Source organism: Triturus cristatus, chromosome 9 (genome assembly GCF_964204655.1).
Source record: "Triturus cristatus chromosome 9, aTriCri1.1, whole genome shotgun sequence".
Taxonomy (NCBI): domain Eukaryota; kingdom Metazoa; phylum Chordata; class Amphibia; order Caudata; family Salamandridae; genus Triturus; species Triturus cristatus.
In genome coordinates this window covers 669,211,240-669,223,775 of record NC_140592.1, presented here as the reverse complement: position 1 = coordinate 669,223,775, position 12,536 = coordinate 669,211,240, and the positions used below count along the sequence as shown (strand labels likewise).

At 38.3% G+C, this 12,536-nt stretch overlaps 1 protein-coding gene across 1 annotated transcript in view; it reads left to right on the top strand.

Annotated features, from left to right (window-relative positions):
* Positions 1-12,536, top strand: part of CNIH2 (cornichon family AMPA receptor auxiliary protein 2) — a 774,677-nt gene that overhangs the window by 237,168 nt on the left and 524,973 nt on the right. The window lies entirely within an intron of this gene.

Sequence of the window (12,536 nt, the reverse complement as noted above, 5' to 3'; positions counted from 1 at the left end):
CTTTTTGAGACCAAAAGCAATTTTTGCTTTTGTCAATGTTTGTTATAATGGTGAGTGCCTGGCAGGTCCCACACCAATAATGTTTTACAAAAACCAATTTCAGACCTACTGGCTTTACCAATGCTTATTTATTTTTATGTTTCCCATAATCTTATTGAAACTGGTTAAACTGATTTTCCATTATGAATACTTTTGGGAAATAATAGCATGCATCAACACATTTGACTAAATTAGGCTGCAAATAAATGGTATCTAAACGTTTACAGTAGTTTAATGATTTTTTTCCCTACTTGCATTTTTTTTGTCAACATTTTATTTTGAAAGGAAAGAATCGCTAATCTTGCTTTCAAGCTTCTGCAAATATTTGCATCTAATCAGAGAGCATTCTGGTAGCATTATACAAAGCCTCATATTGCTAAACTTTGAAACTGTGTGTACACATTTTTATACTTGAACCACTGTCAGCGGTGCAGTCCAAGCTTACATTTACTTAGAGCACTCGCCCTAAAAGAGAAGGGTTTGCATTAATGAACCATAACTACAAGTTTGAACAGTATTAACACATGGGCACACATATTACCTAAACTGCAGACCATAATATGGTACTGTTAACTGGCAGCCCAATAGTTTGTGCTGTAGGGGGTTGGGCCTACCTGTCCCAAGGACAAAATGCACATGAAAGCTTGTTGCTTTTGACCCCTACAATATGTCTTGGGCGTGGGGCTATAGGAATTCCACATCCCTGATTTCATTATAGCATATAATTCTATAGCACACAGAGAGCATCATTCCTAAAGATCTACTACATATATGAAAATATGCTCATTACTATAGATTCCAAAAATGTCCTTCCATTTTCATGCAATATTTCAGCTCCGAAAAATATAAAAAACAAAACAAAACACACTGAACAAGGCAGAAGGTAAAATATTATGCATACCTTTCATACACCTGATCAACCAGAAAAGGTAACTTGAAGAGGAGCTTAAATGGAGAATTTATTCACCTAAATGTGAATAGAGTTTCTTGTCCATATTCAACCCCCATGTACTCAATAGTGTTAATTTCTAAAATATATCTGGATTTGATGTATCTTAAAGCATGTTCCCTATTACCGCCCCTTTGATTGTAAGAGAGCTTGGGCCCATCTAAACATTTATCGTCAACCAGATTAACTTTTTAGCTGCATGAGCGGTAAGAGGGAGAACTCAATCACAATTTATACTTTCAATGCAGAGCAACCAATTGGGTCACTCAATAATCCAGTGCACAACTGAATATGAGATTAGGAGGCTTCAATTATAAATTCAAAAATATGTTTACATATGAAAATCTCAAGATAATGGTTTGGAAATACAGAACAAACAAAATGTGTTTAAATCTCCTAAAGCGATTTACCCTATGTAACAGAAAACAGACAGCTAGTTCTATAATGACAATGCAAGTAATCAGGAAAAAGAATTGAGAGTCAAATTTGATCAAATGTAACTAAAAGGTAAGCATGAGCATGCTACCTTTCTATACACTTTCTTAAAAAGGACAACCCTAGACTAAAAGTGTTGCATAAAGATGAGAATTAAAAAAAGGTGTCAGCTGTCAGAGTCTTCAGTAGGAGAAAGTCCAACCAAGGGTCAAGTAGCATGAAGCCACTCAGAACCAAAAGCCTGTATTTCTTGAAGTCCTGAGATGTCTCTACTGAGCTTTACTGAGTTACAGCATAAAATATTAGTTGCATTCAACGTAGACGATCCCACATGACTCTCTCCAGTATTCTTCCATGATTCTGGCTCAGATTGGATACTTGCCCCACCTTTCCCATATCCATAAGTAACAACTTAATTTGTCCTTGGCCATTCTTCTCCTCCTCCATGAGAACCCGCCTCCTTCCTTGTTACTGTGCTTTTCCTTACCAAACTTTGTCTTCTCATACCTTGCTATCTAATGAAAACAAAATCCATCTATGCTAACTAACGAGGCTTTGTCCACACCTGCAGTGGAAATAAAAAACAAGCAAATACTTTCTGCATTTTAGGTTAAATACGAATTACATGTTAGACTTTAAACATGAGCTTGAACTGAACGGTTTCTCAAGGCCCACTGATATGTCAAGTTAGTAGTGCACAGGGTTACCAAATATGTGCACATTTCTACACATATAATAAATGCAACTTCTTAATACATGAAGAAACTGTAAAGAATTATGAAAATGTAATTCCAAAGGCACCTGCATGGAAATAATTATTGCATTAACCTTCCAATGAGGCACATTTTAAACGTTAACTTCTCCTGTCACATTAATATGTAAATGTTACATAGACCTTTATTAATCACGTTCTATACACATAAATCTTCACGTGGAGTATTTTAAATATGCAACACTCCATTTTCCTTAGTAAAATTAATCACGCTGAATATACTCGAGTGCGTACTATGCATGATTATGATGCACTCCATTGAGTGGGATCGAAATTACACTGCTCCAATTGTATGGCACAGTATAAAAGGCAACGTATTTGATCTAATCCATTTTGCCTGCATCTCCCTTTAAAAAATGTTCAGGTAATGAATAAGACATCTCTGTCAGTATTAGCTCTCAAATGTTGTAGGATTATATGTATGAACAGACAGTTTTGTACTGCCTATGCACAATTTGGAACCGGAAAGCATAAGAGCATAATCCACATAACTAGTTTTTCTTGACATAAATTTCTTAATCCATAATTTTTGCCAGTGTTGGATTTATTCAAGGATTACAATGTATTCCATGTTTACAGGGTTTGTATTTTTTACAACTATAGAAGACATTTTTGATCACAAATGATCTATTACTTTCCTCAGGTACTAATTCACTTCTCATCAAATCATCTTGGAAAGATTTTACTTTTCTGACAGTTACTGGGGGTCTTCTTGGTAACTTATTCCCAGTAATAGGATCTCATGTAACAATTTTCAGTGTTTATTAATTATCCCCTTTACAACCAAATATTGAGTGCTATATGTTGTTATAAATCTGGTTCCATTCTTTTCAGATTTCTTATTTTTTCTTACTGAGACCAAACAGTAGATCCTCAGTCTTCTGTTCAACTCTTTTACTCACATCGTCAAAAATAGCTGGTGGGTAACCGCATTCTTTAAATGTATTAATTATAATTTATTTTTCTAATTATAATTTTTTCTAATACTAGAATTACATTTCCCCCTTAGTTGCTCACTACATGGAATGTTCCACTTTGGGGGCTTGGGTGAAAACTCTGGACATGTAAAATATTATTACCGGAAGTCAGTCTCCTGTAAAGTGAGATTACAATTTGAGTCTCCTCCCCCTCACGTCAGATATGCAAAAAGATCTCTTTTTCGTAGCTCATCTTACTTGTAAACTCTAGATTCAGGTTTTTCACATTCAGCATATCCGCAAAAGATTTTTACTTAATTCTTGATTATTTTCCAACTAAAAAAACATTGTCTGTGCACCTGAGCCAGAAAATGTTTGTTTGTAAAGTGCTCAAAGCTTTCCCCATGAATTACCTGCTCCTCGTACCAGCCCACATGCAAATTAGCACAACCGAGTTGAAGCAGATACCCATTGCACTGCCCCTCACCTGTTGATAGAGTAAGCCATCAAAGATGAGAAGATTCTGCCTTGATGGGAATCAAACAATAGCTATACTATGAATTTTTTGTGGGGATAATGCCTTCTAGAGCTATATGCTTTTCAGTAAAGCTTTAAGATGGTTACCGCTCTGATACAAGGTTGATCTCCTGTTTAAAAAATAAAAGTTACAATTTGGTTCGTATTGTAAAAAAGATATTTTGCAGTGGATAATGACTAAATCTAAATTGCCCCCTTGTACTGGATATGACTTTGTAAACAACTTTTTCAAAATGTAATGAAAGAAGCTTTGGATATGTCAGTCATATAGACTTTGTTTGGATGCCACTAAAAGATGTCCGCTATTTTGCTATAATGTATGTAAGCATGTTCCTTTCATTATAATTATAATTAGTTTTCTCCTAGGTGAAAAAAGAGGGTTATAGGATACCTCCTTTTAGTGGTTATGTAATGCATACCTAGTCATTCCTTTTTAGGTTTCGCCTGCACAGTGCTTACGCTGTACTTGCGATATCTTTTACAATAAAAAATTAAAAAAATTACTTACCATTCTTACGCTTCACGGTCATTCATTTTCTTGTTTCTGACTGATTAGCAGCATCAGGGTCATGTTATTAGATTTCACTTCCTCTTTCCTCAGCTGTTTCCTTGGCTGTTTCCTTGAGCATGGACTAAGCACGGTTTCCGACTGGTGGCAGTGTCCTTCCACTGGCCATATGCTTCTTGAGGTACTTTAAAAAAAATGTAGATTCTAGAACTCTATAAGAGTGTTTTCGGAAGGTCTCCCGTCCTCCCTCGCATTACTTCCGCACAGTAACTTGCAACCAGAGTCCCTTCTCCCGCATGCTTCGCCAGCCGCCACGCAGGCTTGTCGTGCATGCATGGTTTAATGTACTTGAGTTCGTTTTAAATGTACATGTCTTATTTGCTTGGCTGGGGTAAGTTTTATTTTTTTCTGAGGGAACTGCAAAACAGCTGATGGGTTGTTTCTGCACTGCACATTTAGCACTGCAGTCTTTATACAGCACTGCTCCTTCCTTTAAGGCTAGGCACCAACTTCACAAATACTCCCTAGAAAGCACATAAAAGAAATAAGCTCTTGCTGGTCTGCCTTTGATTGGGCCGGGAAAGCAGAGGCCACAGAGTCAAGAGCTTGGCAAGAAGTCTCAGCGAGCACCAATGCATCTTGGAACTGCATGCACCTCATTTTATCTGGGGCTAGTGGGAGGTCGGAAGACTTGTATTTCCGTAAATAAGAATATGACAGATTCTGCATTTTAACGTTAAATAAACACAACACACATATAATAACGCTAAATATGCAAATGCTGTATATGTGTGTTGTGTTTACGTACCAGTTTATACATTACACACAAAAACACTTATTACCTCAAATATCATTTATGGACACACATATCTTACAATGACATACACACACACATAGACAGATACATACACACAAAATCTAATCTGTGTATGCCGCACCATACGTTCTTTCATACCTAGTTTCTTCTACGTTTCTTGTTTGAGTGAATTTAAAGGCTACAATTGCAATTCTACAAGGAAATTGTGCATTTTGTTGGTAAAATAGTCTCTAGATACTGTGCAGCTGACAATTAGCTCTGCTAAAGGTCTGATTTTGTTTTATAATTTAGCTATAAAGTCACAGTTAACTCATAACTTGCCAGTTGTCAATAAGCTGTGTTCTACTTTACAAGTTGTTTATAATACACAGTAGCACAGAGGCTGCAATTGAGTTTAGTTTCTTTTAATATACCTAAGCCTATGCAAATTCTATTGACTTTGTCAATGATTTATTTACATGCTGCATAGCAGTTAAGCTGCTGTGCAACATGGCTTAAAGTAAAATGAAAAAAGGTCTATGACAGGGACAATGTTGGCCGCGTCATAGTGTTTTTATTTTTTTATTTTAACAAGTGCAGCACAGCCGCTGTACTACTGTGCGGCGTGTAAAAAAACATTTACAAAGCCAATAGATTTCGCATAGGCGAAACCTATTAGCTTTGTCAATGCTTGTTTCAGATGTGTAGAACTTGCTGGGTTGCTACATGTAGCTCACAATCCAGTTGGGAACACTGCATAAACTTTCTCTGCAACACCAATGAATCATTGTTCTAAAGCCATGACTCTAATTGCCTCTTTCTTTATCAGAGGGCAAACAGTTGATGTGACCCTGTTACCACAGTTAGGCTCTCAACTGCATTTTTAATTTCAGACATACAAGCCATGATCATCTGCAATGTGGTCTCCATTCCTGTCATCTTGTTCTCAATTTTTCGTGTGGTCCCTTAAACTTCAGTGACTCTAGACCTAAGAAAAAACTCCTCATGTGATGACGAAATCACAGCCGATTCTGGTGGGGCTAGTTCACCCACATGCAATTCTTTGGGTGCCATCTAGCCGTTGGCTGCTGCAGCTGGGATTCCAATATGACCATCTTTGTTCCAGCTCTTTGTATCATCACTCCTAGTTTTCAGCAGTCTCCTGCTTAGAGACTTCCAGAACCTGTATACTCTGCCTCAGTACCAGTGATCTTGACCTTTCCTTTCCCTTTGGGACCCAACTTTGCCTGAAGTTTTTCTTGGGGTTCTGTATTCTCCTGCTTTTTTAGGTTTGAGTTGACAGTGTGCTTGTCTGCAAGACTTATTACCTACTTTATACATAGTGTTGGCTTATTTGGATCAGCCTTTTACAGCCATTTACGTGAGATATTGTCAGGTATATCTAGCATAGAGCAGCATTTATCTCTCACTGTCATCTGTTTCCTCTTTAATATATCTTTACATATCTTGTGGAGTGTTTGCATTGCACTGCAGCATATGAGGCACTATTTTACTTGTAAAAAGTACACTGACATTGCCCTTCTTGTCCAGTCTGTATTCTCCCCCCATCAGCCCTCTCCATAGCTTCATGAACATTATAATCCCAGCCCCCTGATATACCTGAGTAAACAAAATTGTTGTCCAGAGGTTTTCATTTTTGATTTGTGTTTTTGGATCATTAGAGAAGTAATTTAGCTAGGGTAGACATTGCTGATCTGGGCTGAAAATAGGTTTCAGGGGTCAAGTGATCTTATAGAGACAGAAAATAGCTCCTCAAAGCAACCCTTCCTGCCATTTTCAAAAATGGTGGCAATAATAGAGGAAGAAGAGATGTATAGAAATGATACAAATAATAATGATTTTTAATCCTTTTATGTATGCACCAAACAATGTTTATGATCTGAATATGAAAAGAAAATGTTTATTAGTCCTTTTTTAGACACATTTTCATAGATCACTTTATTTGTTTCAGTAGTCGCTCGTGGAACATTTGCAGAATGTTAAACATTTGAGAAGGGCATATTGACAGGGACATCTTTTTGTAGCACAGGTTTTGCAAGTACATGTACGTGTAAGTTCTGTGGCTAGAGGCTTTAGAAATTTCGTAGGGTTTAGTAGCACATCAATATCTTCCCAACCAAATTCACACAGATTGTTCTCTACATATGCATAATCCAAAACATTTACACATTTTCTGATCGAGTAGAACGCTCTTTTAATGTGTCCATGCACAGAATATGACGTTGGTGGAAAGTCACTTAGCAGGTCTGACCTCTTAAACTCACTGTACCGAAGGATGTCAAACATGTGACAGTCAGAACTTGTTTTCCACACACGCTCAATGTGTTTTTCTACATCTTTAAAGTCACATTCTTTTTCTGCCTCCGCAAATCCTTTTAGAAACTTCACAGGTACAGCAGTTAAAGCTCCAAGCTTTGTTCCAATTTTGCTCATAGTGTCATTGCTGATAAGAATATGTGCCTTGATAAGAACACTGGGCATCTCAGGGTCAAATTTCTTGTACAGAATATGAAGCAGGATTACGTGCCTTTTCTTGCCTGTTCCATAACGTATCCATAACTCTGTCAATCCATGATTTATGAACATTGTAACAAATCTAAGTAGCACTATAATAACATCTGTGTCACTTGACAGTACGATGGCTCGTTGGAACCATTTCGAACACCCCACTCAACATTTCATAACACAAAGCTCAGATTCCTCCAATTTGCTGTTAAGTTCTTGAACAATATGGGCCATATCTTTTCAATATCTCTTCAGGCACCAACTCCTCATTGACAATCATTCCACTTGCAATAATTGGAAATTCAGTGTTCACTGAGGCATCAGCAATGTGTTAGCGAATTAACTTCTCCAAGTTCATCTTGTTTGACGTTGGTGACGAGAATTTATCAAGTTACACAGGTATAGGTGTTGAATTTTTTATTCAGGCAAGACAAGGTCAATTGTTCCACTTGCAGCCATTTGTCTGATTTTCTCACATTCTTTGACAGATAGTTCAAGATAACTGTCAAAGACAATGTGCAGTTCTTGGAAGGTGCACTCTGACTTTGAAATCTGTAGAACAGTCTGAAGGACATCTTCAAAGTTCTTCATGGAAGAAATCTTGACCATTCGCAATTGTGACATAGTCCACAACAACAGCAGTTTTCAATGAGGACACCTATTTGAATTGAAATTCTTCAGGTGAAAGGTTTTTTTCCGAGCTTTGTGCGAGTTTGTGCTTCACTGGCTTTGTTGCAGCATCTCCATCAAATAATGCGTTTGTTGGTAGAAGATAATGCGACAGATTGTCTTTGATAAATTCACCCCTTTCTTTTGCTATGTGCTTGTGAAAGCTGTTTTTTGTAACCTGTTTTGTAGCGGCTGGTTGGACCAAATCTCACTATGGCAATTAACGCATGGAAGTTTAGCTTTAGTGATTGTGTCAAACTGTTTTTTCTCTTTCATTACAAATCTCTCCTGCTTCAGTTCTGCATATAGTTTTGATCTATGTTCCAGAACATCTAGTAGACATGTCTTTATATTGTTATCCACTTATTGTTTGGTCACAGGCTCAGTCATTTCAAAGGGGTTTCTCTGCTGCTGCATGAAATGAAGAATGCTGTCAACATGTATATTAAAGTATTCCCCTCTCTTTCCCCACAAGTTCCTGTGAGGAACAGTTTCACGATGGTCCATTAATTTTGAATTTGTCATCTCTCTGAAAAACATTGCAAATAGAAAGGACTTCATGATAAACTATCTGCCATTGAGCAACATATTCACTTTTATGTGTCTGACTAAGAATTTCCTTGGAGCTTTTCTGTGATCTCTGGATCATCTGTTCCAGTTTCATATCTGGAGCCACAGCATTGAACCTTCCCTGTCTGTCTTTCACCAGAAAATGTCTTTGGATTAATTTTTTGTAGAAATATGTTTTTTCCACCTCTAGCTTCTTCACTCTTTCTAAATTCCAGGACCCATATCTCAGGTAGTTTATGCAATCGAATTCACAAAAACACAGTAATTATTCACTCCACAGTCTTGACGTGTAGCTCCCAATCACCTTCCCGATCAGCATGCACCAAGTTTTTCACTAGAGTTATCATGTTTAAAATATATTCCCAGTACTTGCAAAGTTCTGATTTTTCTTCACATTCTTTGACAAGCTTTACGACCTTGGTTTTCCGGTTTTCTGATTTTGAACTGAATGTATTGAACATTGCCTGGCTTTGCATTATGTCTTTTGAATGAAGTGCACCCAGTGCCTTGTTCACTCCTGAAGTTAGATATGCAAAACTTAATTTGTTCCAGAAAGCCTTCCATTGCAATGTTTCTATAGCCTCAGATATGATGTGGATACCTTTTAACGAAACGAACATAATGAGTTCCGCTCAATATGGACTGGACAGTTTTGCTTCCAAGGATTTCAGCCTCAATAATTGAATTGTCTAAGCCACATCCACTGAGATAACTTCCTGCACATCACAGTTCAACTTTTGTCTTGTGAAAAACACTCATCACCCATCATTGGATAAAGATCATCAAATTCTACTGGATTGCTCATAATATTGTCAGCTATAATACGGAAAACACCTTAATCGCAGAAAACTCGCAGGATAGGCTGGTCTTCAAGCTGAGAGCGCACATTTTGGTATTTTTTAGAGCTGTGTATACTGTTGCGTAGTTTGTGACTGGAGATGGTATTACTGGTAAAGACTCAACCTTCTCCAGTAGGATGCTAATCTGGGAGATCAGAGCATGATTTCCAGCCCACAGAGGAACTGGCTTTTCTTCATGCTTCAGTACGCACCGAATAAGTGATATGATAAATTCAGTTAAATCAGCTTTGTGGACCGCAACATCAGGTAGAAGTAGATCAATGTCCTCAGTCACTTTGAAACTTTCTGGTAGACTGAGACGTGTTGATGGCTTGTAGTAATTTTGCACACGTTGGCAAGGCAGTTGGGTTATAAGTTTGCAGCTTCTTTGTGTATGCCCACAGCTGACACAGCTTGTTTTCCAACTGCTACTTAATTGGTACAGTCTTGAAAAAGCACCATGGCAGTACCATGTGTGCTGAATGTTCCGAACAAATAAGAGCTGTCTTCAAAATCAAAATTATCAAGAGCAGCAATTGTAAATATTTTCCTGGTAAAGTGACTTGGAAGTGGTGTGCCGTCACAAGATTTTACAGCATGAGCTGCTAACAAGTTCCTGCTCCGTACTATGTCTTTATAACCTGTAGATACATCAATCCTATTCATTGAAGTGATGAGCTCTCTACTTTTGTACTTGTCATAGATTGCTTGGGCAGTCATCATGTGTAGTGGAGTTTTCTTGTTGCCGTGATGTAATTCATAAAACATGATTTGGAAAAGACAGTACATTCGCACAGCATAAGCCTGTCAGTTTATGAGATTGTCTTCCACTTCTTCACTTATATCTTCAAAGACATCATCAATGTTGTCTGCTTCTGTTCCGAACACGAGAACTTTAGTTTGTAACAGTTTTGCTGATATTAAACAATGATGTAAAAAATGTTAAGACAACATCAAGCATTCTGGTTGACTCTGATGAATTGTAGAGCTCTGGGGCATCACAAAATTTGTAATTAAGTCCAAAATCGAAATCTTCAAGGACGTTCCTTAAAATGGCTCCCGCCGATTTTACTGCATCCTGTGATCTTATTTTAGCAGCAAGACCTTCAGGAGTCTAATCAGCTGATAACACCATAAGTGGCTCATTCTTTTTGTTAGACTGACAAAAACAAATTCTGTCATTGTACATTCTCACCAGAAGAATCTTTAATTTTATTATTATGGACCAATACAGTTTCATCAATGTTAACCATTATCCCTCTGATCTTACTGATTGTTAACTTGTAGCCAGCAGCAGCAGCAGAGTGCCTCTAAACCTTCATTTGCTTTTTCGAAGAGTGCAAACTTTTTTCTTTTTTTAAAGTTCTGTTTATTGGCATTTTACACTTTTACAAATTACAGCAGTGTGTCATGTAATGAAAAATTTGGAGCACAAAATAAACTTATTTTGGGTGATTAACGCTCTAGTTTGATCTTGTCTGAATATTATCATCAATCCACACAGTTGTTGTTCTCATGAGATCTCCCCTTGCTTTTACGAAGAGGGGTATATAAGCAATACAATGGAAAAGATAATATGACATTCAAGGAAAAGTGAAGAGCCAATCATCTAATATACAGTGGAAAGTATAGAGAAACAAAAATACAAGAAAACAGGGTAAACCTGCACAGATGAGGGACCTAATTAACATTTTGCCACCCACCTTCAGTACATGTGGAGAGCGACCATCTGTTATCAGGGAGATAGGCATGGGTGAGGGGCCGACGCCCATCTCTGGGGGGTTTCCTCGCAGCGTCAGAACACATCGTCTGGCTCCTGTTTGTTGGGCGAGGGGATCTGTACTCCTCCATTTGCTACATATGGACAGAATACCAAAGCTAGGGTCCAAGGGATGCTCCCCAAATAATCTCTCAGCTACCTAATCTCCTCGGACCCCCAGTGCTCCAACCTCCTCCTTGTCAGGCGAGGTATTACTCCCCTTCGGGTCTTCCCTGGGGCCATTCTCAGGGTGCTCCCATGCTACCAACACCTCAGCCTATTGATCCACTATAGGACGGATCCTCACCCCTCTAGACTCTTTCCTGACCAGCGCCCTTTCTTCTGCAAAATACCACACCATATGGGCAAAGCCAGTATCCCGTGTCCGCATCTAGGGCAGGGGCGATTCAAAGAGTGCAAACTTAACTGAAGGCTGCCGGTTAAGTTTCTGCTGAGAGCTCATTGTACATTCATATTTTCGAATGTATGCATGAATACAGTTTGGGTAGGCATACTAATCCACTGCAAATACATTCACCTCACTGTTTAGATCAGCTAATCGGCTGAAAACTTCATCTTGGAAGAAACTAGCTGTAGATAAAAACATGTTTGTCCTTTGAGACTTACTCTGTACTTTGTTCTTTCGGCAATCCCTTTGTCCCTTGTTCTGGCTAAACCACACATATCACATTGAAGATTCTCTGCTTTGTGATCAGTTGTTGTAGGTGGATGAGGGGTAGTGATCGATCTTCTAAGTGGATGGGCACTGGGTTTGGTTGTCGTCACTTTCTCAAAAGACTCGGATTCTTGTTCACTGGTTTCTGCTATTTTTTGACACATTTCTATCCAGGCTTTTTCCAATGTATATAACTTGTAGCACTTGTTGTTACCATGATAAAATATGTTATCCTCTTCACCCATCACTTTCAATCTTTTGTGAACATCGCCTTGCCGTATTTCTGCAGCATCTTTAACTCTCTTCTGTCCAGCTGCAGTTGATGATAGCTTTTCTTTCGGATTGCAAACCCAGGTTGTTCTGTGATAGATAATTTTGATGTCTCCATAGTACGTTTGGGGCCCTTCCCTGTTGCGGGTACTTGGCCCACTGTGAGAAGTTGGCCTGGCATATGCTGGTCACTAGTTATAGTGGCCACCTTGCACCAGTCCAATTCGACTCTTGGTAGATAGGTTTAAGACAACCTTTTAAAGAAAGCTATCCT